The sequence below is a fragment of the Heterocephalus glaber genome, unplaced genomic scaffold (genome assembly GCF_053883595.1).
Source record: "Heterocephalus glaber isolate CG9 unplaced genomic scaffold, H.glaber_assembly_v1.0 deba00001690, whole genome shotgun sequence".
In the NCBI taxonomy this organism is placed as follows: Eukaryota; Metazoa; Chordata; class Mammalia; order Rodentia; family Bathyergidae; genus Heterocephalus; species Heterocephalus glaber.
In genome coordinates, this window is record NW_028258415.1 from 4,847,331 (window position 1) to 4,870,445 (window position 23,115).

Here is a 23,115-nt window from a genome sequence, read left to right on the forward strand (position 1 = left end):
ACAAGGGGCTAATTTTTTCCAGCCCTAGAGCTATCAAAAAATTTTGGAATTCCAAAGTAAGCAAACCATCACCAAGGGTTTTTTTGGTACCAGGGATTGAACTCGGATCCTTGTGCTTTCAAGGGAGGCGATGGAACCACTGAGCTAAATCCCCAACCCTATCACCAAGATTTAATAGCTTTCTTGGGAACAGTTGAAAAAAGAAATATACAAGGACCAGGGATTTAGCTCAGTTGTTACAGCAACTGCCTCGGAAGTGCAAGGTCCCAAGTTCAATCCTCAGTACCAAAACCAAAACAAAACAAAAGAAATATATAAGGGGTTTAGTTGTGGCTTAGTTGTGCCTTGAGCTCCTAACAGTTACAAACAGCATTTCTGTTTGGAAAAGAATTAAAAGAACTGAAAATAGTGCCATTTGACAGTAACTTACATAATAGGAGTGCAACAGAGGCAGGGACCAACCTATGGGACCTTCTAGGCACCATAATTCCTAATTCAGACCTCTGACCTCACATATCATACATGAAATTACATCGGTTATATTATGTTCCTTTAATTGATTTCAGAACTCTGATTGATTCAAATACCACAGCTTTTTTGTCATTGATAAATGTCATATAACATCTGTCTTAAATACTTTAGAGTTGATGCATGGCACATGGTTTATATAGTTTGCATGAATGAGTTATTTGTATGTGGTAAAGAACATACAAATAAACCATCTGAACAATCCATGATCGCTACTCTTGTTGAGAGATAATGGGGTAAAAAAATAAAGGACAGCTTAAGGAAGGTACTTAAGGGAAGCATGTGGCAGAGACTTACCTCTTTCTTAGATTGTGTACTCAGATCACTTCATGATAATGCTGGAGATGTCACTAAGTAGAACTTCACTGAAATAAAATTTAAACTCATTTATAATAGATAATCTTTTTAGAAGGGTAAAATGATTAGTACAATAAATTAGTAAAAAATATTTGAACTACCTAGTTCTACAAAGACCTCATTGCCAATACCATCTAAATCAGTGACGGTGAACCTTTTAGAGATGAGCACCCAAACTGCAACCTAAAACCCCCTTATTTATTGCAAAGTGACAATACAGCAATTATGCAAATACTGAAGTTTTATTTCAGAAAATCAACTCATACATTAACATCTTTTGCCACAAAAGAAAAACAACACACATGCATTAGGTTTGCCACCACTGATTCCAAACCGTGGCAGTGATGGGATTGTTGAAGGTTAAAAAGGTGAGGAAATTGGGCCAGGGATTTAGCTCAGTGGTTTTGCCATCTGCTATGCAAGTGCAAGGACCCGAGTTTGATCCCTGGTACCAAAAAAAAAAAAAGATGAGGAAATTAAGTGGAACGCTGTTTTGTGACAGAAGCACTTTATTAATTTTATAAACCAGAATAACATTCAAGGATAGAAGAGGCCAGGAGTTGCTAGAGGAGAGTTCTGTTTACCACACCTGTGGCTTAACAGGCCCAGAGATCCTGTAAAATAACCAGTGGAATCAAGGCCTAGCAGGAAATTTAACCCATAATTGTTGTGCATGTAAACATCCTATTCACTTAGCTTAAAAAAAAGCAAGACATTTATTGGGAGAAGAACAGGCCTATCCTAGGATTGCCTGTATATTATAATTTACATGTGTAAAAACTATAAATTAGAACAGATTATGGAGTCAAATGCTCCATGGGGACAAATATATCTTGTGTGTGTGTGTGTGTGTGTGTGTGTGTGTGTGTGTGTGTGTGTGTGCAGGTGGTGGAACCACTGAGCTAAATCCCCAGGCCTAAACAAAGGCAGATTTTTTTTTTTTTTTTTGGTACCAAGGATCAAACTCGGACCTTTCACTTGCAAGGCAGTCAGTGAAACCACTGAGCTATATCCCCAGCCCCTGGGACAAATATATCTCTATAGTTACAAAATTAAAAATATGTATAAAATTGTTATAGTTGAATGGGCCAATAATAGTCCAGGTTCTTGTGCACAATGAGGAAAGAATTGCCAAGTGTACACTGCAGGAAGTAGTAAGTAGCTACATTTATTGAAGATCACAAAGAAGGCAGCAGTAGGAACAGGAAAAAGGGAAAAGAGCAGGGGGATAAGAAGGACCAATAACTCAGGCTTTCAAAGTTTAAAGGTCAAACATCTCTGGTTTTAGGTGTCCCCTACTGAATCTCCCCTGGCACCAGTGCTCTGCTGCCTAGGGCATAGCAAATCTTACGCTTTTGTTATTTTATACCTCATTTAGGATGACAGAAGCATGAATAACCCTAGGGTGCTGTTGAATGGAGAGAAGGGAGTGACTCATTCAGCTCCTTTGTTTCTAACTCTACTAAAATCATTGTTTCATAATACTGAGAGTTGGTACAAAAGTCAAAGACAGCTAAAATGCCCATCTTTTAATGTTCTACTGATGGACTAACAATATTTATGAGTGATAAATGGAACATTAATAAATTTTAATAATTTATAAGTGATTTTATATTTATCCCATAAAATTTATCTTTTGTCTTGCATATAACAAAATCAGTCTTCTATAATAAGAAAATGTTTCATATAAGCTTTTGTTCCTATGTTAGGCAGGATTCGAAGATCTTCCTCCATTGTTGCCAATCACCGATAAACCATGCATTTCCAGTTATTCCATTCAATTAAATACTTGTGTAGGTATTGTGAAGAGATCTTTGCAAGTGTAATTAAAATTCCTAATTGGCTGACCATAAAATATAGAGACACTCTGCATGGGCCTGATCTAATCACATGATCCCTTTAAAAACAAAAGAATTTCTCTGGTGAGTTAAAGAAGAAGTCGTAGACTCTAAGCAAGAGAAGGACTCATTGCCCAGTTGCTGGCTTCAAGATGAATTAAGCCATATGACAAGGAATGGAGGCCAACTGGAGCCGAGAGCCCCAGGGTACAGCAGTAAGGAAATGGGGACCTCTGTCCCATAGCCACCACCTCCAGAATCTCCTGAGCAGAGAACCCAGCCACACCTTGCTGGAGTTGCAGCCTACAGAGCAAAGAAAGAAGATAGAAGGGTTGTCCTGTGGGACTGCCTAACCTTTGTTCCTTTTCTCCAGCCCCATTGTGATTGAATGTGAGTTAATGGATAAAGATGCTTGTTAGTTTTGGGACACTAGATAAAAATCTGTAACAGACCTAAAGTCCCAAAGTAAACTACTCAACTCCTTGTTTGCCCGGAACTGATGTTCCAGACACCACAATCTATAGAACAAGCTGCAAATGTCTGCTGACCATCAATATGACAGTCAACCACTAACCTTTGTCCCCTTTTCTTTAATTCTATATGTTAACTTCCCCCTCAACCCCCTATAAAAACAACCTTAGACTCTGAGCCAGTGGTCTCTCTAAGCTATTTTGCTTTGGGAGTGCTGTCTGGCCAGACTAATAAAGGTCTGCTTTACTTTCCAACTTGTCTGGTGTGTTCCTTCCCGGGTGTTCTTCACTGCAGTCAGCTCCTCAGAGCGTTTGGTAAGGCCAGCAGTCTTACATTTTGGAGGCCCCAGCGAGATCCCTGGGTAAGGAACCCCAGTTCAGCTGAGACTCTGTGGTGGGATCCAGCAGGAGACTCTCAGGCACAGACCGCAGAAAACCTCCAGAGGCAAGTTTTTGGCCAGTTGCAACTGTTTGATGTCAGGAGTGAGGTGGCTAATGGGCCGGTAAGCCTCCCCTGACCCCAAGGTTCCTGACGAGGAATAAGGGAAGATTTAGTTTCAGTTTTGTTGTGGCACCTGTTCATCTTGTCATTCGTACATTAGTGTCCTGTCCTTTGTGTGTTTAATTTTGTATTTCTTTCCAAACCATCAGGATGGAGATGGGAGGATCCTGCTCCAGAAATACCCCATTGGATTGTTTTCTCACTAATTTTAAATTGGCTTTTTCCCTCGAACAGGAGAACAAATATGGGGTTAAATTTTCTCGTGGAAAACTTCACTCCCTGTGTCAATTGGAATGGCCAGCCTTTGGAGTTGGATGGCCAGCTGAGGCCTCTTTTGACCCAAGTCTCTGCAGGGCAGTATGGAGAAGGGTCACCGGGCACCCTAGCCATCTTGATCAGTTTCCATATATAAATATCTGGGTCCAGGTTTGTCAAGAGCCTCCGGCATGGTTGCAGCATTGTTCCCTGTGAACAAACTCTTGCATTCTGGTTATGGCCCCAAGGGAACCCCAAGAGGCCAAAATCTGGGCTCCCAAGCTGGTGCTCTCACAAGATCCTGACCCCTTAGATCTTGTTATAAGACCTCCACCCTATGTGGAGCCATCCTCCTCCTCTGATAAAGCTGGCCCTAAATCTCAAAACCCTTTCTACCCTCCTTTTCCCAAAGAGAAAAAAATCTCCAGATTCTGTAACCTCCCCCTCCCATATGCGAACAGGGGCCACTTATGGTCCCAGTGGGGCTCCCACTGAAGGGACTGGTTTGGTTCCTCTTTTACCTCTTCAGGAAATAGAACAGGGTCATTATGTCTATATCCCTTTCTCTACCAGTGACTTGTATAATTGGAAACATCAAAATCCCCCCTTTTCAGAAAAACTCCAGGCTTTGATCTCCCTCCTAGAATCTGTTTTTCATACCCATGAGCCTACCTGGGATGATTGTCAACAACTCCTCCAAGCCGTTTTCACCTCTGAGGAAAGAGAAAGGATCCGAGGGCAAGCCATCAAGTCAGTGTTGGGAGAAGGCCCACTTGATGAGCAACAACGAGCCCATATTGAGGCGCAACTTCTGTCCACCTGTCCCCTGTGGCAAGCTAATTCCTCAGGCAGGAGAGAAGCTCTCCAAAGCTAACGTCAGCATCTCCTAGCCAGCTTGAGGGGAGCTGCTCAAAAGCCTACCAATTTGAACAAGGTAAGCGAGGTCCTTCAAGGACCTGAGGAATCCCCTTCTGCCTTTCTGGAGTGTCTGTTGGAAGCATACCATATGTATACTCCAATTGACCCAGATGCCCCTGCAAATCGACAGGCAATTAATTTGGCTTTTGTTACTCAGTCGGCCCCCAGATATTAGAAAGAAACTGCAGCGGATGGAAGGATTTGAGGGAGAGAATAGGGAAAAATTGATGAGTGTGGCAATGAAGGTGTTTAACAATAGGGATCCTTTTGAGGATAAAATGGCTAAAAAGATAAGAAAGGTGAACATTGCAACCTTGGCAGATGGAGGTTTTATCCAAAAGAAATACAGAGAGAATAAAGTATGGCCCTTGTTAGAGAAGGATCAATGTGCATATTTCAAAGAGAAGGGCCATTACAAGAGGGATTGTGAAAAGTTGAAAAGAAAGAGAGAGAAAGAGACTAAGAAAGAAGGAGATGGAGTTCTCCTAGTAGATGAGGAAGATTGAAGGGGCCGAGGCTCATGGCTGCTTGACCCTAATGAGCCTATGGTGACTTTGGAAATAGGGGGAACAGATGTCCAATTCCTTGTGGATACTGGCATGGCCCATTCTGTCCTAAAGACCCCCCTTGGAACCCTTTCTTTCCTAAAGTCCTCCATTACCAGGGCCACAGGACAGTCGGCCTCTTACCCTTGGACCACTAAACGAACTGTAAATCTGGGAAAAGGCACTGTTACTCATTCCTTCTTAGTCATCCCAGAGTGCCCATACCCGTTGTTGGGAAGAGATCTACTACAAAAATTGGGGGCTGTTATTTCCTTTGAGCCTGAAGGAGGGACTCTTGAGCTCAAGCCACCCTCTGCCATTATGGTAACGGTTCCCCTTGAAGATGAATTTAAGCTGCTAAAGGAGGGCGCAGAACCTCCTGAACAAAAATGGGACTACCTTCAGAAAAAGTTTCCCCTAGTATGGGCTGAAACCAATTCACCCAGATTGGCCAAATACCATGCCCCAGTGGTGGTTCAACTGTTGGCTTCTGCCACCCCCGCCCATGTGCGGCAGTACCCCCTTTGGCTGGAGGCCAAGGTAGGGATATCCAAACACACCCACCAACTCCAGGAAGCTGGCATCCTTGTCCCTTGCCAGTCAGCCTGGAATACACCCCTGCTTCCTGTGAGGAAGCCTGGCACCTCAGACTTCAGACCGGTACAGGATTTGTGGGAAGTAAACAGCCGGGTAGAGACCATTCACCCAATGGTACCAAACCCCTATACTCTGTTGAGTCTCATCCCTCCTGGTCATGTGTGGTACTCAGTATTAGACCTTAAAGATGTGTTTTTCAGCCTGCCTCTAGCACCTGTGAGCCAGCCCCTATTTGCCTTCAAATGGACTGACCCAGACACCGGAACAACTGGACAGCTGACATGGACCCGGCTGCTGCAGGAATTCAAAAACTCCCCTACTCTGTTTGGGGAAGCTCTCAGCAAAGATCTGCAAGAGGTAAGAAAAGTGTTTCCCCAGGCAACTATTCTTCAGTATGTTGATGACCTCCTGGTGGCGACTTCAACTGAAATAGAATGTATTGCAGCCACTGAGGGCCTCCTGAAAGCCCTCCAGGAACTGGGATATTGGGTGTCCTGGAAGAAAGCTCAACTCTGCTGAACCAAGGTAACCTACTTGGGCTATATTCTTGAAAAGGGAAAGAGGAGGCTGGCAGAATTGAGAGTATCTGCAGTTCTCCAGATTCCAAAGCCAGGCTCAAAGAAACAGGTGCAAGAGTTCCTAGGGGTGGTTGGCTATTGCAGGATTTGGATTCCTGGCTTTGCTGAGATTGCCAAACCGCTGCATGAGGCCACTGTGGGAGGAAATACACCCCTCGAATGGACTGAGGCTTCCCAGTAGGCATTTCAATTGCTTAAGACTGCACTTCCATCGGCACCAGCCCTGGCATTGCCAGACTTAAACAAGCCCTTTACCCTGTATGTGGCAGAGAAAAATGGGGTAGCTAAGGGAGTGATTACTCAGCTTTTGGGCCATGGAAGCGGCCTGTGGCATACCTCTCAAAGAAGCTCAACCCAGTGGCCTGAGGGTGGCCTACTTGTTTGAGGACAGTAGCAGCAGCAGCTGCTTTAACCCGAGAGGCTGACAAATTGACCTTTGGACAGGATTTGACTTTGAAAAATAAGACTGAGATATTGGCGTTGCTACAAACAATCTGGTTGCCTGGAGAGGTCACCATCATCCATTGCCGCAGGCACCAGAAGGGTCTTAGCCCCAAGATGATTGGTAAGAATGCTACTGACCAGGCAGCAAAACAAGCTGCCCAAAAATCAGTGGGGAAGCAAATGGTTCTGTTTCCCACACGGGTACTCCCAGAAAAACCTGAATACACAGATAAAAAGTAGCAGAAATGAACAGGAGACACTGGACTTGAGGAAAACATGGATGGTGGATGACTAAGGATGAAAAGGTGGTGCTCCCAGCCACTGTAGCAGACACGTTGCTGTGAGAACTACATGAGTCCACCCACCTCGGTGAGAAAAGGATGATGGTTGCCCTGCAACCTCATTTCGTCAGCCAGGGATTAGCCCAAAAGGCCCAGGACACGGTGAGACAATGCCCCACCTGCCTCAAGGTAAATGCAAACCAGGTAACCGGGCCCCCTGGGGTCCAACAAAGAGGACTAACTCCAGGAGAACATTAGGAGTTGGACTTTACTGAAATAAAGCCTGGCATGTATGGGTACAAATACCTGCTAGTTTTTGTGGATACATTTTCAGGATGGGTAAAAGCATACCCCACTAAGAGGGAGACAGCTGAAATAACAGTTAAAAGGCTCCTGACAAATAGTTCCCTGTTTTGGTTTGCCCTTAGCTCTGGGGTCCAACAATGGTCCAGCCTTTACGGCTAAGATATCTAAATTAATTAGTAATATTCTTAGAATAAAGTGGAATCTACACTGTGCCTATAGGCCTCAAAGTTCAGGACAGGAAGAAAGAACAAATCAAACTTTAAAGGAGATTCTGACTAAATTATGCTTGGAGACTGAACTAGGTTGGGTAGAGCTTCTCCCTTTTGCCCTCCTCTGAACGAGGTGCACTCCCAAGCCTCCCCTCAATTTGTCCCCCTTCCAGATTGTTTATGGGCTATCTCCCCCACTCATTCCATTAATAGATGTAGAATTAAAGGAAAAGTTTTCCCACCTTCGACTCCTTAAATCCTTAAAAGCAGTTCATCAGCTTCAGTCTGAGCTACATGAGACATTATGAGAGAAAATGACTAGTCCAAATGAAAAACCCCTACAACTTTTACCCTATAGGCCGGGAGATTTGGGTTTTATTCACATGTTTGATTCCAAGACCCTGGAACCTCGTTAGAAGGGACCGGTTCCTGTTGTCCTGTGAACTCCCTTGGTGGTGAAGGTGGCTGGACATTCTGCCTAGATACATCAAAACCATCTGAAAGCAGGATCCCCCACAGACGTCAAAAAGGACAAATGGAAGGTTATCAGCCAACCAGGCAACCAAAAGCTAAGATTGGAGTGGGTTGGAAATGTTTTGCCTTCATGATAATATAATTTGGGACACTGGCATTATTGCCCCCAAGAGGACTAGATCAAAAAAAAAAAAAAAAAGAATGTATGGATTCAATTGGCAAACTTGCTTAATTTGTCTGAATTCTATCTAAATGTTGATGTAAATTTCCATCATGTATTGGGAACGTGCCCCATATTGTAAACCTAAAAATGTTGTCAAATAATACCCAATGTGCTATGTATGAAAATTGTGCAACTAAATGAGGATAAAACGGTCGGAAGGGATGTCCTGCATATAAAACAATTGGAAGACTTGGCTCAAAGGGTACATAATGAAGATGGCTGGGACTTGAGCCAATGGCTAACTAAATGGTTGCCCAACCTACAATGGTCAAAACAACTTTTTCTGGTCATTACAGTTGTGTGTATATGCTTAATATTGTCATGCTGTTGTATACAATGGATGCCTACATCTATAAGTAAGATTACTTAAATTGTAAAATCAGTGGGGAATGTAAGACTGCATAACTTTGTAATCATAAAACTCCCCTAGCCCCACCTGTGATTGAATGTGAGTAAATAGATAAAGATGCTTCTTAGTTCCCGGACACTAGATAAGATCCCTATCAGTCATAATTATCCAACCCTTTGTTCCGGACACCACTATCTATAGACCAATCTACAAAGCATCTGCTGACTAACAGTACACGTCAGGCTAATTAAAATGCAAATGTAAGACCACTAAACCTTTGTTCCTTCTTTGGTAAATTTCACCTGTTAACTCCCCTGCAAGACCCTATAAAAAGAGCCTGGACTCTGGACTACGCCTCTCTAAGCTACTTTGCTTTGGGAGTGCCGTCTGGCCAGACTAAGGTCTCTTTCACTTTCCAACTTGTCCGGTGTGTTCCTTGGTGTGTTCCTTCCCGGGTGTTCTTCACTGCAGTCAGCTCCTTGGAGCATTTGGTAAAGACAGCGGCCTTACATTCTGGAGGCACCACTGGGATCCCCGGTTGTGCTCCACTCCAGCTCCTTGGAGCATTTGGTAAGGCCTTTGGTCTTACATTCTGGAGGCACCGCTGGGATCCCTGGGTGTGCTTCACTATAGTCAGATCCTCAGGGCTTTTGGTAAAGACAGCGGTCTTACAGTTTCCCACTCAAGGTGACTGATGCCTTTTAGAATATTAATCATTGGCCCAGGGATTTAGCTCAGTGGCACTGTGCTTGCCTCACAAGTGCAAGGTCCTGAGTTTGAACCTTAGTACAAAAAAAAAAAAGAATATTAATCATTATTGTTCATCCGTTGGGGAAGTATGTAAGTGTAGTCATTTCATCTTTACCTTGAGGCCTGGCCTTTAACTTTATAGTCTAAGCATATGGACATGTTTGGCTTCCTATCGACCTCCTCTGCCCAAGTTTGATGGGTCAGCAGAATATCATAATGTGCCTCTATCAGAAAGAATCTTTACTTAGAATTCAGTGACCATCCTTAGCTTCTTTGACTTCAAGGGAGGTTCATGATTCTTTGAAATTGTGCATATTATTTTGTATGAGAATATGTATATGCGATACTGTTAAGTGAAATAAATAGGACACACATGTGTAAATACTGAATAGTTTCTCTAGTGTGAGAAACTGAAAATGTAAATAAGGACTGAAAGGTATAATAGATAATGTAAAATAGGAAGAAAAGGGGAAAAGGGGAAGGAAAAATGGGAAGGGTAGGGGAAAGGAAAGAAGGGAAAGGAATTAATATGAGAAAATGAAAAAATGGAAACAAAGTCTTTGTAAATAGGAAGGGATGAACAGGTTTAAGGGAGGGCAGGGGAATGGGGAAAAATAAGAATCAAGAGAGATTATGTAAAGGTGCAAATTTCCAATGTTGAAATGTCATTATATTGTATACCTAAAATGTACCAATAAAATTTTTAAAAAATAACTGTAGAATTCTGATTCTCATTTAAGTTGTACAGGTCAGAACCCACCTTCAATAAAATTTTAAAAAAGAAAAGAAAACTAAAATTCAAACATACAAAAGCAAGGAACATAAGGAACAAAAATGCTTCAAAAATTGTTTCTGCCACAGTATTGGGTGCTTTGGATGCATACTATATCAGAAATTCTCCTCTAAAATCTCTCTCCCTCTCTCTTTCCCTCTCTCTATATTACATAGCAGTGACTGAGATAAGGAACTCTGGAAAATATTATGAGACCAACTTATATTATGGTTAAAAGCAGATCTTTATAGTTAAATAGTCCTAGGGACTTGGAAAGTGGGTGTGGTTCCTGGAAGGTCATCTCACCTTCAGCCTGAAGCAAGGGAAATTAGATATATCTTCAATCTTCCAGGACTTGTAGAAATTTTTGTAATGACAGGATTTGGCATCATCTCTAGAATCTAGATTTATGAACACTAATTTGGTCATTATCTGTCATTAAAAATTAGAGGGCACTGATCCAAGGTTCAGAGGCAAAAGCTTTGCCAAACATAGCTTACAGCACAGAAAATAAGAATAAAATAGTGTAGGGAACAGAGAAAGGGGACATTACCAGAACCCCTGCAGTGGGTCCTGATCTCCTGTGAGCCATCACAGCACAAGACAAATTAAAGAATAAAGACAAGAAATGAGACTTAGAGAAGAAGCTGAGTTCTGGGCCTGATCAATGAATGCTCTGGGCAGAAAAGAGGAAGGCACCCCAAGCTTGGCACTATTTGTTAGCTTCATAAGGAGTAACAGATGACTCAGAGGGCAGCCATAATCCTAATTGGACAAAGATCAGAACAACATAATCAGAACAATCAGATGTCTTGGAGGGTGGTGGTAATCCTTTGGCCCTGAGGATCTTATGCTGATTAGGATCTTAGGCTGATGAGAAGCTTATGTTGGGCCAAGGATTTAGCTCAGTGTCATGGCACCTGCCTTGTAACACTGTTGTGCCCAGATCGCGATGTCCCAAAGACCACCAGGAGACCGTTTCCGATGTAAGCACACGAGGGTCGTTTATTCAAGCTTAAGCAGGGACTCTCAATTGTCACCGACGCAGCGGATCGAGATTGAGAGCCCTGAGTCCCTAACTAGCAGGGTTTTTATTGAGAATACAACAAGCTTTGGTTGTTAGTAGCCAGGTGATTGGTTAATATTAAATACATATGAAGTGTAGGGTTTTGATTGGTTAGGCTTAGGGGGGGTTAAGGGGGTTACGTATAGATTTTTGCAAGGGAGAAGGGGGCAAAGGTTAGTGGTCGACTGTCATAAGCTGATGGTTAGCAGATCCACTGACTAATGGTCACATCTATCTTTTGTGGGCAGTTAGCCATTAACTGTTTACCTTATAGGTAGTGTGTCCGGAATGTCCTTCCTGAGGACACAGATGGCTGGGTAATAAACTTAGGAATTTTGAGTGGATAGGCACAAATTTGAGAGAACAAAGGAGACAGCTCCAAAATGGAGTCACTCTGGCTCCACATTCCCCCCTTCTCATGGTGCTATAGAGGGCCAATCATGGGCCTCTGGGGGTTAATTCTGTCAAATCAATAGGTATTGGCTGGTATTGGGACCTGAGTACCATTAACTGAACAGCGTTAATTTGCTTTTTAATGAACGAAACTAGTCTATTAAGTATGCAAGGTCCAAAGGTTAATAGTAGCAACACGATAAGCAAGGGGCCCAACAGGGTAGAAATTAGGGTGGTGAGCCAAGGGGAAGAATTAAACCAAGATTCGAACCAGGTTTGAGATTGTTCTCTTTCTCGTTTACGTTTGGCGATGCCCTCCCTAACTTTAGCCATGGACTCTTTGACCACTCCTGAATGATCTACATAGAAGCAACATTTTTTACCTAAGGCAACGCAGAGTCCTCCCTGTAGAAGGGGGTGTCTCGTAATATTGCCCTGCGAATTACATGGTTGTAACCCGGTGTTTGTGAATCGACCGGGGGGAGGGTACACCCCTTTTTTGTTTCCCCACATTCAGGCCTTCCCCGTGACTCTAGGCTCCAGTGTCCGATATCCCAGCTGCCAGTGGCTAGCCGACAGAGATCAAACTCTAGAGCAGGCCACCAGGTTAATGGTGGGCTCACTTTGGACGAGCTGTTAATAATGTCACCTGTGGCGGTATTGATGATCATCCAGGTTAAATTTAGGGGAGCATGTGGGTTCTGTCCTCCTAAAATCGGTGTCAAAAGTACAGTTACCACAATCATGACCGTCGACGACGCAGCTTGAGTTTGAGGGGATTGTCTTGGTCTTTGGACACCTGCCATGATGGAACGAAGTCCTCTAGGACAGCGTGAGGATCTGCAAGGCGAACGTGGGTGTAGTGTACCCACGAGGCAATCCCGTCGACCTTGAGAGCGGTGGGCGTGGTCAGGACTGTGCCATAGGGTCCTTTTCAACGGGGCTCAAGGTCCTTTTGTCGGTGTCTCCGGACGAAGACTCAGTCTCCTGGTCGATAGCGATGGGGCTCGGGAGGCGGTCCAGTTTGATATAAGGCTTCTAATTTAGGCCAGATATCCTCATGCGCACTTTGGAGGCTTTTTAAAGAAAGTAACAACTTTTGGTCATCAAATTCAACAAGTACATTTGAGTGAAGGTTGGGGATAATGGGAGGGGGAATTTCAAACATGATTTCAAAGGGGGTCAACCCCATTTTATAGGGTGAATTGCGCACCCTATAAAGGGCGAAGGGAAGGAGAGTCACCCAGTCACCGCCAGTCTCTAAGGTTAATTTAGTTAAGGTCTCTTTTAAGGTTCTATTCATCCTTTCTACCTGTCCTGAGCTTTGGGGTCTGTATGCACAATGTAATTTCCAATCTGTCCCCAACACCTGTGCTAGGGTTTGACTCACCTTGGAAATGAAGGCGGGTCCATTATCTGATCCTAGCATTACTGGAAAACCGTACCTTGGCAGGATGTCTTCTAGCAGCTTTTTAGTCACACTCTGCGCTGTCTCGTGTTTGGTAGGAAACGCTTCTATCCATCCTGAAAAAGTATCTACGAAAACTAACAAGTATTTATAACCGTACTTTCCAGGTTTTACCTTGGTGAAGTCCAATTTCCAATAGGCTCCAGGTCGGCTTCCCCTCAGCCTATTTCCTGGGTTGGCCCTATTGTGGGTGGCATTTGTCAATTGACAGGCTTTGCAGGTAGCAACAATATGTTCAATTGTAGAATTAGCATCACGGATCTTAATTTCAGCATGTCTCAGGAGATCTTGCATTTTCCGAGTGCCCATGTGGGTGGTCCGGTGTATCTTGGAGAGAACTTGTTCTCCCAGTGTTTTAGGCAGGATGACTTTACAATCAGAAGATTTCCATCACCTGTTGAGGCACTGGGGCATAGGTAATTGTTTTATCCAATTTAAGTCCTTTTCAGTGTACTGGGGTTTTTCTGGTAGGGCTGCACTTTCCGGATCGGGCAGCTGAGTGGCCAGTGTCAGATTAATCTTTAAGGCTATTTCTCGGGCTGTCTGGTCAGCTAAATTATTTCCTCTGGCAATTGGAGTGTCGCCTTTTTGGTGTCCTGGGCAATGGATAATGGCTAATTTTTTTAGGTAGCCAGAGGGCTGTTAAGAGGGCAAGGATCTCCTCTTTGTTTTTAATAGTCTTTTCTTCAGCTGTCAGGAGTCTCCTTTCTTTGTAGATGGCCCCATGGACGTGTGCAGTGGCAAAGGCATACCGGCTATCTGTGTATATATTTAACTTTTGGCCCCGTCCTAAAGTCAATGTCTTGGTCAGGGCTACGAGCTCTGCCCATTGTGCTGAGGTCCCGGTGGGCAATGGTTCTGCCCAAATGACCTCAGTTTCTGTCACCACAGCTGCCCCAGCATACCTGTGGCCCTCACGAACAAAGCTGCTCCCATCAGTGTACCAGGTGTTGTCTGCATCTGGCCATGGTTGGTCACTCAGATCTGCTCGAATTCCGTGTACCTGGGCCAGGATGTCTGTGCAGTCGTGAAGCGGAGCCTCTAAGTTCGGGTCTGGCAACAGTGTGGCTGGGTTTAAAGCAGCCGGGGCCTGAAAGACAACTCGGGTTGGATTTAGGAGTAAGCTCTGGTAGTGGGTCAGGCGAGCATTACTGAGCCATCGATCTGGAGGCTGTTTTAGGACTCCCTCAATGGCGTGAGGGGTGGTCACGCATAGTTCTTGGCCTAATGTCAACTTGTCAGCGTCTTTGACCATTAGAGCTACTGCTGCAATCATTCTTAGGCACGGGGGCCATCCTGACGCAACTGGATCAAGTCTTTTTGATAAGTACGCCACTGGGCGGCGCCATGGCCCTAGATGCTGGACCAGGACGCCCTTAGCGACTCTTTTGTTTTTATCAATGTAAAGGTGGAATGGCTTAGTAATATCGGGCAAGCCCAAGGCTGGTGCCGTCAGCAAGGCTGTTTTAATTTGATCGAAAGATTTTTGTAGCTTTTCTGTCCATTGAAAAGCCTGATTGTCTTTGGTTGTCTCGTAAAGGGGCCTTGTGAGCTCTGCGAACCCCGGTATCCATAGGCGGCAGAAGCCCGCCTATCCCAAGAATTCTCTGACTTTTCGAGGGGAATCTGGTGTGGGTATCTTAAGAACTGTCTCTTTTTTAGCATCTGACAGCCATCTCTGCCCTTCTCTAAGCACATACCCCAGGTAGCTTACCTCGGGTTTGCAGATCTGGGCCTTTTTAGCGGACACCCGATACCCCAGCTCTCCTATGACCATCAAGAGTCTCTTGGTTCCATTTAAGCAGTCTTCCTGTGTCTCAGCTGCCACAAGAAGGTCATCTACATATTGTAACAGAGTTAGTTGGGGGTTTTGGAGGCGAAACTCACCCAGGTCTTCATGTAGGGCCTCGTCGAAGATGGTGGGAGAGTTTTTGAATCCTTGAGGTAATCGGGTCCACGTCAGCTGTCCGTTGATGCCTTGCTCCGGATCACTCCATTTAAACGCAAAGATGTGTTGGCTTTTAGGTGCCAGTGGAAGGCTAAAAAAAGCATCTTTGAGATCTAAGACTGTGTACCAGCGATGGCTCGGGGGAAGAGAACTCAATAGGGTGTATGGATTAGGCACTGTGGGGTGGATGTCCATAACCCTCTTGTTTACCTCCCGGAGGTCCTGCACTGGCCGATAGTCATTAGAATGAGGTTTTCGTACTGGCAACAAGGGGGTGTTCCAGGCCGATTGGCAAGGTCTGAGAATCCCCTGAGCAAGCAACCTCCTGATGTGTGGAGTTATTCCTTTCTGGCCTCCAGGGGCATAGGATATTGGCGAACTCGTACCGGATCTGCTCTAGGTTTTATTTCTATAAACACCGGTGTCCTGTGTATAGCTAGCCCCATGCCTCCAGTTTCCGCCCATGTTTGTGGGAACATGGAGAGCCATTGTTCCATATCAGGATCAGGAGGGGCCCTCTTCTGATGTAGCAGATATTTATCTTCTAGGTTTATGGTTAGTACGTGAATGGGCCTTCCCTCTTGATTAAGGACTTTTGTGCCCCCGGGTTGGAAATGAATTTGAGCCCCTAATTTAGTCAGTAAGTCTCTTCCCAATAAGGGGTAGGGGCAGTCTGGTATAATCATAAGTGAGTGGGTTACTTGGCCCACTCCCAAGTCTACTGTTTTTTGGGTTGTCCATGAATACTTTTTCATGCCTGTAGCTCCTTGAACCCAGGAGGTCTTATCAGAAACATGGCCACATGGTTTAAGTAGGACCAAATGTTGAGCCCCTGTATCCACTAGGAACTCGATAGGTCTCCCCTCCACTTTTAGGGTTACCCTGGGCTCGGGGAGGGGTGCCAAACCCCGTCCCCCCTAATCATTTGATTTATCCGCAGCCAGAATAGGGGTCTTGGGGCGTCCTTCTCGCTGTTTCTTTTTAGGACAGTCCCTGGCCCAGTGTCCGTATTCTTTGCAATAAGCACATTGATTTTTCCCCAACTGGGGGCGCTCTCTGCGTCTCTCTTTGTTTTCTCCTTCCATCACAATCTGTTTTAGTCTACGTTCACATTCTTTCTGCTCTCCCGCAGTGGCAGCCAGAAGGATCCGAGCTAAGTTTCGGGTCTGGCGGTCATCAGCTTTTTCTCGTTTCTCCTCTGCGGTTTCTCTATTGTTATACACTTTCTCTGCCACTGCCACTAAGTCCTGAATACTCTTTTCTCCTAACCTATCTACTTTCTGTAACTTTCTCTTAATGTCTGGTGCCGCCTGGTTGACAAAATGTATTATTACAGCTGCCTTTGTCTCAACTGCTTCTGGGTCCATAGGAGTGTACCTACGAAAAGCTTCCTGAATTCTTTCTAGGAAAGCAGCAGGGCTTTCATCTAACTTTTGTTGTACATCTCCTACCTTAGCCAAATTGGTGGGCTTCCTCGCCGCTGCTCTGAGACCTCTTAATAAAGTCTGGCGATAGACTCGAAGTCTCTCCTTACCTTCTGCCGTATTGAAGTCCCAGTTAGGTCGGGACAGAGGAAAAGAAGTGTTGATGGTGTCTGCATTGGTGGTGGGCTGACCACTGTCACCAGGAACCAATTTTCTGGCCTCATTCTGGATTCTCTCTCGTTCCTCAGTGGTGAACAGAACCTGCAGAAGCTGTTGACAGTCATCCCAAGTGGGCTGATGGGTAAACAAAACAGTTTCTAACAGGTTAATCAAATCTCTAGGGTTATCAGAGAAATTGGCATGTTGTCGGCGCCAATTATAAAGATCACTGGTAGCAAAGGGCCAGTAATGATGAGGCTGGTTTCCATGTTCATCAGGGGGCCCTATTGCTCGCAGCGGGCAGACAGTTGAATCTGCCGGTCCCGCCGGCGAGGCGGCGCGCCGGTGACGAGTATTTTGGGCGGGACCATCACGGTTGTCGGCGGCGCCCGGGGCGGGCTCCCCAGCCCCGGCTGGGACTGGGTCACCTCCTCCAGCCTGCTGTGGCGGAAGAAAGGGGAGGGAATAGGGGGGAGGAAATATAAGATCTTCCTCGGTCCCTCCCTGGAGGACAGGGTAAAGTGGCGCGGTTGGCTTGGTTTCGGTTTGTTTTTCATCCGCGCGCTTTTTAGGAGCCTTTTCTTTGGCCGTCAGGATTAACTCCGGTTGCTGCTGCTGTGAAGGCAAAAAGAGCTTAACCCATGGGGGCGGGTTAGAAACCAGAAATTCCCAAACGGCGATGTAGGGTATCTGATCGGGGGGGAGGATGGCTTTACGAACTCTGCGAATTATCTGCAAATCAAAAGTTCCCTCGGGGGGCCATCCTACCCCGAGGGAGGGCCACTCTGAGTTACAGAGGGTGATGAACTTAGTCTTCTTAATTTCTAAACTTAAGTTATGAGCGCTCTCCCTAACTTCTTTGAAATGGTCTGTTACAAGGGAAAGAGGGGTAGTCACAGTCTGTCCCATCGTCTCGGTCCAAGTCAGCACAAACAGACACACAAACGCAACAGAGAAGCACAAGGTGAGACAAAACCGTCCTCCGCGCGATCGGAGGCAATGCAAATGGGACGACGGCCTCCTGCCGTGCCGCGGGAGCGACCCGCACCGTCCCTCCAGGAGTCTCACTGACCCGTACTCTTGGGGCACTCCGTCCCCACCAGTGGAATCCGGAACGTCTTCCAGGATTCCGGGTCGGCGGCCCTTGCAGCGCGTCCGCCTAGACCGTCTGCCGACCTTCCCAGAAAATAGGCCCAGACTTTACAAGCACAAAGAAAACACTCACCAGCCGGCGTTGACCCTCCGGTACGGGAGTCCTGAAGGTCTTGGGGTCCCGGACGAGCCCCCAAATGTTGTGCCCAGATCGCGATGTCCCAAAGACCACCAGGAGACCGTTTCCGATGTAAGCACACGAGGGTCGTTTATTCAAGCTTAAGCAGGGACTCTCAATTGTCACCGACGCAGCGGATCGAGATTGAGAGCCCTGAGTCCCTAACTAGCAGGGTTTTTATTGAGAATACAACAAGCTTTGGTTGTTAGTAGCCAGGTGATTGGTTAATATTAAATACATATGAAGTGTAGGGTTTTGATTGGTTAGGCTTAGGGGGGGTTAAGGGGGTTACGTATAGATTTTTGCAAGGGAGAAGGGGGCAAAGGTTAGTGGTCGACTGTCATAAGCTGATGGTTAGCAGATCCACTGACTAATGGTCACATCTATCTTTTGTGGGCAGTTAGCCATTAACTGTTTACCTTATAGGTAGTGTGTCCGGAATGTCCTTCCTGAGGACACAGATGGCTGGGTAATAAACTTAGGAATTTTGAGTGGATAGGCACAAATTTGAGAGAACAAAGGAGACAGCTCCAAAATGGAGTCACTCTGGCTCCACAACACAAGGTCCTGAGTTTGATCCCTGGTACAAAAAAAAAAAAGAGCTTATGTTGATTAGGATGGTAAAATGAGCAAAGACATTCTTACAATCCTGGTGTGATGAGTTAAGATGATAAGGAATTTGTCCCTCCCCAGGTAAAACCTTTCTTTTACTACTTGGATATAAAGAAACCAGAATATCTTCAGTCGATGTAATCTTGCCCTTGAGTGTCACAGCATCATGGGACCGCTGAGGTCTCAGCTGTGACCAGAGGCAAAAATGAAGTTATGAAAAAAAAAAAAATGAAGTTATGTTTTGGTATGTCATAGATGGCCTATAGGCAAGAAGACTAGGTCTAATCATAATTTAATTGTGAAATGATTTTTCCCCAAAATTATGTAGAAAAGTTCCCAACAAAAAGTTTTTGATAATTATTGATCATTATTCCCATATTTAATTTCTAGTAAGATTCTAGGGGAAAATTTGATATTTTTATCTTGTAAAAATATGCCTTCTATGCCTTAAAATTTTTAGTCTTTTGAGTAGCAAAGGTTTTAAAATATGTGTTTAAATAAAACATGTTATAATAGAATACCTTTCTGCTTGTTTTTTGTCAGTTAAGGTTAAATTCACTTTCTGAAAGTTTATAACAAGACATATTTCATGTCTCATGTATTTTACAGATGTTATGACATAGTGTTGGCATTTGCTACAAAACAAAAACATTCAACAAGGCATTTAAGCCTAGCTCTTAATGTTATAACTATATTTACTTCTAGGAAAACTGAGATAATTAAAGACTTTTTTAAGCTGACAGCTTCAGAAATGAATTTTGCTTCCAGAAATACCAGGACTGTATTAAAAATTCTTAAATTCAAGGTGCTTTGCCTTCAACTGAGCATGACTTCAACTCACTTCAGTTGTAAGGGAGTAATCAACTATGCTAACCATCTGCAAGGAAATCACATGGAAAGGTATATTCTGCTGACATATTAAATATTAAAAAGGACCTTAATCATATAATTCAACAATAGAAAATATATATAGTCATATTTTAAAGCTAAAGAATAAGAAGTTAAAATTTTATTGTAATTCATATATTGGCTAAATGGTACCATACAATAAGAGTGGTAACAATTTCTGATATGTCATTATAAAGGACAAAACTACCTTTGCTAGCTACATTGGATAATACTGGTTAACAGAGTAGCTCCCACATAAGTCAGTACCACAATTCACTTTGACAGTTATCACTCATTCAACAGTATCTCCCAGAAACATTGCTAGAAACAATGAAATTACATAATTTTAGAAGTTGATCTTTTTTCATTTAATCCTAACCCTTTACATTGACGATGAGAAAGTTGAAAAGAGCATGAGCAATGGATTAGCATCAGATCTGATACTTGTCCTGCTAGTAGTCATTAATGACATGACTTTTAGAAAAAAAATCTTTTTAGTTTCCTTTTTCCATGTTTAGAATAATAACGCTTTTCTTGCAAAACTGCAGAAGTGTTAGAAGGATCACATGTGTGATATGTATGGAAGTGCTTTATAAGTGATGAGATTCTTATTCTGTGAATCCCAGAACATGATGTGGTCTTGCATGGGACACAGTTTGTGTATGTACACACCAGCAAGGGGACTCAATCAAGGCACTGCTCTGATGTACCCTGTGGTATTTGGACAGAGAGCACCTGGTTTGTACCTGGTCCATCCTGCTTGGTCTAGGCATTCCCAGCAGTCACTGTCACCACTCAAGAAGGCTGAGGAGGAAACTCTGACAAGACAAGAAAGAGACAGAGAATCTTTATCATACTTTAAAATTTAGCCATAAGCCAAGCTGGGTGTGGTGGCATAAGCCTGTGATCCCAGCATTAAGAGGCTAAGGCAGGAGGATTGTTGCAAGTTCAAGGCCAACTTGGGCTTCACAGTGAGTTCAAGGCCAGCCTGAACTACATAGTGAGAACCAGTCTCAAAAAAGGGGGGGGGGTGAGGGCTGAGGATTTAGCTCAGTGGTTTCACTGCCTGCTGTGCAAGCACAAGGACCTGAATTCGATTCCCAGTACCAAAAAAAAAGGGGGGGGCATGTAGCTAAGTGGCACAATGCCTGCCTAGCAAGCATGAGGCCCTGAGTACAAAATTCTCGGTACAAAAAAAATTTATCCAAAGAGAGATTAAGAATTATTTGATCCTTTTGTCTCTCCAAAATCCTTAAAAGCCTATAAGCTTCTTTTTCTAATAGTATTGCCTTTGAGCATAGTAGCAGTTTACATTCTATCACTGAGAAGTGCCACACAGAATTTGAAAGGTGAAATAATCACAGCCATTTTGCTCTGGCTGCAGATAAATGTATAAGCAATAGACAGATGTGATGCTTTTCTAGTAGTTTCAGGTCTTCTGGGAATCACCTGCTTATGTTCTATAGGCGTTGATGTGTCTTCAGCATGTCCTAGAATTTCCATAATTTCCTTTGCTATTGTCAGCAACTTCCATATTTCCTAGCGATGTCTTTCCTAAACTCTTTTCTAGCTTTTCTAATGGTTTCTTATGTACATCATTTTTATTATATCTCTTCCTATTTTCTTTTCAACACTCAGACTGATACAGCATCTCATTTTGAAGATATTTATGAACATTTATTATGTAGCTAATTGCAACATAACACACCAAAACCAGTACCTTAAAACAATAGCAATGAAATTAAACCAGATATCAATTTGATGAGAATATCTATAAAATCTCCACACATTTGGAAACTAAATAACACACTTCTAAATAACACAGAGGTCAAAGGAAAAATTAAAATAGAAATTAGCACATATTTGTAGCTCAGTGAAAATATAAACATAACATAATAATTTGCGGGCAGCCGATAACACATTACCACTTAGAGACATTTATAGAATTCAGTGCTTTATTTAGAAAAGAAAGATTTTTAAGTCAAAAACTCAAGCTTAAAATATTACAAAAAGAAGAGCCTGGGATTTAGCTCAGTGGTTCCGCCACTTACCTCTCAAGTACAAGGTCCTGAGTTCGATCCCAGGTACCAAAAAAAAAAGAAGAAAAAGAGCAAATTAAATCTGAAGTGAGCTGAAGAATAAATAACAAAGTAAAGAGTGGATATCAATAATATAGAACACAGGGCAGGGGATTTAGGGATTTTGTACCAGGGAATTCAATCCCTGGTACAAAAATAAATAAATAAATAAAATAAAAAATATATATCACAAGAAAACAATAGAGAAAATCAATGGAACAAAAGGCTTGTTCTTTGAGAAGATCAGCAAAGCTGATAAATGTCTAGACAACCTGGTCAGAAAAATAATGGAGAAGACATCATTACCAATATCAGGAATGTTAGATGGGATCTAACTACAAATCTTATAGATGTTAAGTTCACAGATGAAGACCTTCCCACAAAGGAACCTCGAGGTCTATGCAGCTTTACTGATGAATTCCATCAATAATATAAACTCCACACAACTATTTCCCAGAAAGACCAAGGAAAAGAGAATACGTTTATAGCTCATTCCTCGAGCTCAGCATTTCTCTACTATCAAACCAAGACAAACACAAAAAGAAAACTATGGGCTCATATGCTTTGCAAAGATAGACATTAAAGTTTTGAACATTTAGCAAAGTTGTTTTTAAAAAGGATAAAATATAATGATCAAGTGGAATTTATTATAGGAATATAAGTTTACTATTCAAAAGTCCATGATTGTAACTCACCATAGACACAGACTTCAAATCCTCCTCCTTTCAATATGATCACTTCACTAGAGGTAGAAAAAACATTTGACAAATCTGTCAGAAAGAAAGAAAATAACTTTTTCAACCTTAGGAGAGGTTGAACGCATTACCAGGAATAAAACAAAAATGTGCACTCATTTCTATTCAATATTGTACTAGGGATTTTATTCAGTGCAACAGGGTGATTAAATTTATAAAAACATTCAGTTTGGGGCCAGGGATTTAGCTCAGTGGTTCTGCCACCTGCCTCACAAGCACAAGGTCCCAAGTTTGGTCCCTGGTACAAAAAAAAAAATTCAGTTTGGAAATAAGCAAGTGAAACTATTTGCAGATACCCTATTTATGTACAAAATATGAATTATTTTAAAAAATGAAATTAACTAGGCTGTGTGATAAAAGATTAATGCATAAAATCAGTTGTGTTATACACTAATCATAAGCTATCTGAAACTGAAATTTTGAAATGCACTTACATTAGGATCAAATAATGAAATTCTTAGTGACAAATTTGTCAGAAAAACACTCTGTACATTGAAAATCACAAAGCATTACTAAAAGAGAGATAGTTGTCTTGGTCCATCAAGACTACTACTACAAAAAAATCAAGGGCCAGGGATTTAGCTCAGTGGTTCCACTGCCTGCCTCACAAGCACAAGGACCCAAGTTTGATTCCCAGTACCAAAAAAATAAGTATCAA